The sequence below is a fragment of the Gossypium arboreum genome, chromosome 12 (assembly GCF_025698485.1).
Source record: "Gossypium arboreum isolate Shixiya-1 chromosome 12, ASM2569848v2, whole genome shotgun sequence".
NCBI classification, from domain to species: domain Eukaryota; kingdom Viridiplantae; phylum Streptophyta; class Magnoliopsida; order Malvales; family Malvaceae; genus Gossypium; species Gossypium arboreum.
Genome location: NC_069081.1, coordinates 36548809 through 36552814, shown reverse-complemented (window position 1 = coordinate 36552814; position 4006 = coordinate 36548809).

Here is a 4006-nt window from a genome sequence, read left to right as displayed (position 1 = left end):
GGGCAACTACGTGAATTCGACTCATCTACCCGAGCCGGATCACATCATACCTAACATAAACTCATGCTTACAACCAATTTTGAGTCTCCAAGACTTGGACAAATTTAAAACTTTCTCAAGCTTATCAACACGTCCTTAATTTGGGCCTACAAGGCCCAAAACACACATTAGAAATCATTCGAAACCAACTCGGGTTCTTTAGTCAACTTTAGAAAAATGACACTTGACACAGGGGCACACGCCCGTGTGGGAGGGCAACACGCCCGTGTGGGAGGGCAACACGCCCGTGTGACCAATTTGACATGGTCGTGCTATTGGCCCATGTGGCTCACACGGCCTAGGCAATATAGGGACATGCCCGTGTTCAACACCCATGTAGAACTAATTCCAAATTCATACCTATAGGTGTTTTCACACAGCCTGGCACACGCACGTGTCCCTAGCCCGTGTCCTTCACATGGCCATGACACGCCCTTGTCCTAGCCCGTGTGCAAAAACCTGGACATTCTATTTCTGACGTCAGCATTTCTTAAAGGTCAAACGGCCAAGGTACACGCCCGTGTGCTAGGTCGTACCCTTCACACGGCTGAGACACACGGCCGTGTCTCTGTCCCTGTGTTTACTATCATGCATACTAACTTACAAAATTTACGCGCAAGGGACACACGGCAGGACAACACACCCATGAGCTGGCCGTGTGTCACACACGGCCTAAACACACGCCCGTGTGTCTACCCGTGTGGACAAAATAAAGCTATTTACCAAGCCTCTTTGTCAACCTTACTTACATAACCTGCATAATATCACTCTATACTACTAGTACAAGGGCACATCATATGGTCAAATCAACCACAATAGACAATACTTCAATTGTGCAAATTTACTTATCCATAAAAAGTAACATCTACTCTACAATATCAAAATGAATATTGACCATTACCCATGGCCTTATACAAAATGAAAGGATTTAACCCAAGCCACACATTTGGCTAATTTCTCAAGGACATAAAACAATAAAGTCTAAGCCATATACATGCCATATTCAAAAACAAGAAGTCTAACTATACCGAGTGCTTCGGATAATAGTGTGATCGTAGCCTTTGACGTCTGTTGAATCCTCAAGCTATTTAAGTGTCACTATAAGAAAATGGAAAAAGAGGGGGTAAGCATAAAGCTTAGTAAGTTACACGTAAATAAATATACGACGATAGTTTTACCATTCTTCAACATGCTCATCACACAAAAATGGGCATAAGTACAACTTACTCATCTCTATCCATATAAATCTCATAGCATATATCGAGCTCATATCTCATGCATGTCAATTAAGTACCTGTACCACTCACAACACGGTTATACCTTACTCGTTAGCTTAAACTGTATCTCTCACCATTGAACCATTCAGAACATTACCGGATATTCGACAAGCCTTAAACATGGGGTAGGGTGCCGATGCCATATCCCAGATATGGTCTTACACTGACTATTATCTCGTAGCCGATGCATGTCCCAGACATGTCTTAACTGATGCATGTCCCAGACATGTCTTACACTGGCTTACGTCTCAAGGCCGATGCATGTCCCGAACATGTCTTACACTAGCACTTGTCTTGATGTCGATGCCATGTCCCAGACATGGTCTTACATAGGCTCTCATAATGTGGCCGATGCATGTCCCAGACACATCTTACACTAGCCCACAATAACCCATGTGTCATGGCATGGATATCCGATTTATTTCTTAGGTTCAAACGGGAACTCTACTATCTCTATTATCATCATACTTTCTCAATTCCACAATCAAGTAATTCATGATATATTAATTCAAATACAAATCAACACACAAATTAGCAATGTAGTTGTATTATTTACATATAACTTACCTCGGTTACAAAATATGGTGTCAAGTCAGTCTAATCAATTTGCTTGGCTTTCCCTCGGTCTGAGTTTGGAGTTTGAATTTCTTGATCTATAATAACAAAAATTCACAAATTTAATCATTACTCAATAATCTATACTTGGGCAAAATGACTATTTTGCCCCTAGACTTTTGTAAAATGACCATTTTACCCCTAGGTTCGAAAATTAATTTTTATCAAATTTCCTCCTATTAAAAGCCTATCTGAACCCTTAATACTTTTATAACAATCCAAAATTTCCACTATCTCACCCATTTATCAACAAATTTCCAACTTATGCCAAATAGTCCATATTAGAGTTTTCATGAATAAACCCTTCACAAAAGTTGTTTATTACACATCTAATACTCATATTCTTCCATAAAATTTCAGAAAACTACACATATGCTTTCATAGCAAAACACTAAACTCTCCACCATTTTCCAAGATAATCCCCTCATTTGAAAGGTCATGCTTCAAAGGGTCCAAAATTGTAAAAAACATCAAAAAAAAAGTATGCAAATCACTTACTTGTAAGAGGAATAAGTTGCTGAAATTTTGAAGCTCAAAACCCCCAACAATGGCTGAATTTTCAGTGGAGAGAAATAGTGAAAAAGGATGATATTATTTTTCTTTTCTTTTATTTCATTTTGGTCAAAATAAATCACCAAACTTCACCTAATGCTTGACTATTTTAATTTCTTGTCCCATTGCCGGCCATCACCTATTTAATGTCCTAATTTCACTTTAAAGACCCCCAATCTATGATACATGGAAAATTTGACACCCTTAGCTATCAATTTAAGACTTTTGCACTTTATGCAATTTATTCCTTTTTCGAAATTGGGCTCACAAACGTCAAAATTAACTCACCAAAATTTTTATGCACTAATATAAACATGCTATAACATCTAAATAATTATAAAATAATTTATTCAACTCTGGATTTGTGGTCTCGAGACCACTATTCTGACTAGGCCCTAAATCGGGCTGTTACAAAACATTTAACATTTACAAGCCATTTCAAATGACCAAAATCATTATCAACTAATAACCAAAATAACCTTAATCCTATACATGCCATACAACCCAAAACAAAAACTCAAAGGTGCCAAAGTGATAGTAGGATAGTGTGATGAAGTCTCTAACGATCCCTAAATTCGATCTAGCTTTGAATTCACTATAAAACATGGTAAAATAAACAAAGTAAGCTTTATAGCTTAGTAAGCTCGTATGAAATAAACTCAATCTATTCATAAATGCACAATTCAAAAATTTGAATATATCAACATGTAACTCATTTTAACTAACAAACCTTTCATATATTCAATCATAAAATCAAACGTGTCCTTCACAAGTTTCTTCGATTTAAAGATTATACGGTTCATGTACATATCTGTATCATCTCGTATCAATCTCACACTCAACCACGTCTTTCATTTACCCATTGAACTATTCGGAATACTATCAAAAACATGGGAAACTCACACCCTAAGTGCCACATATATAGCTGAAGCTATCTCAATCTCGTATCACATATACTGCTCACACTAGAGCTATCAACGGGCCTGCTCACACAAGCTGTCAGTCAAGACCTACACGGTGCTACTCACACAAGCTGTCAAGTAATCGCAACACATGTCGGTATACTCAGCCATCGAAAGGACGTACAGGACCAACACCCGGATCATATAATCAGAATAACCCCTAATGACATGTCATTCGTATCCTAATCTATTCCTAAGGTTCAACTGGATTTCAAATGCCGAATCATCATCAAATCATTGTCGAACATGCTCGTAGTCTCGTATTCACAGTTTAAGCAATATCAAAGCATTTGACATACATTTATAACGAAACTTATTACATACGAACTTACCTAGGATGCAAAAGTGACGACACGAGTCAACTATTTTGAAACCTTATTCTTTCCCTTATCTAAGTTCGTATTTCGCCTTTCTTGATCTAAATATAATCAAAATTAACTTATTTAATTACCTCTCTATTCAATTTAGTCCAAAATTCATATTAATGCATTTTTACACATTTGCCCATAATGATTCACATTTTTACAATTTAGTCATTATTTTATAAAATCACAACATGCA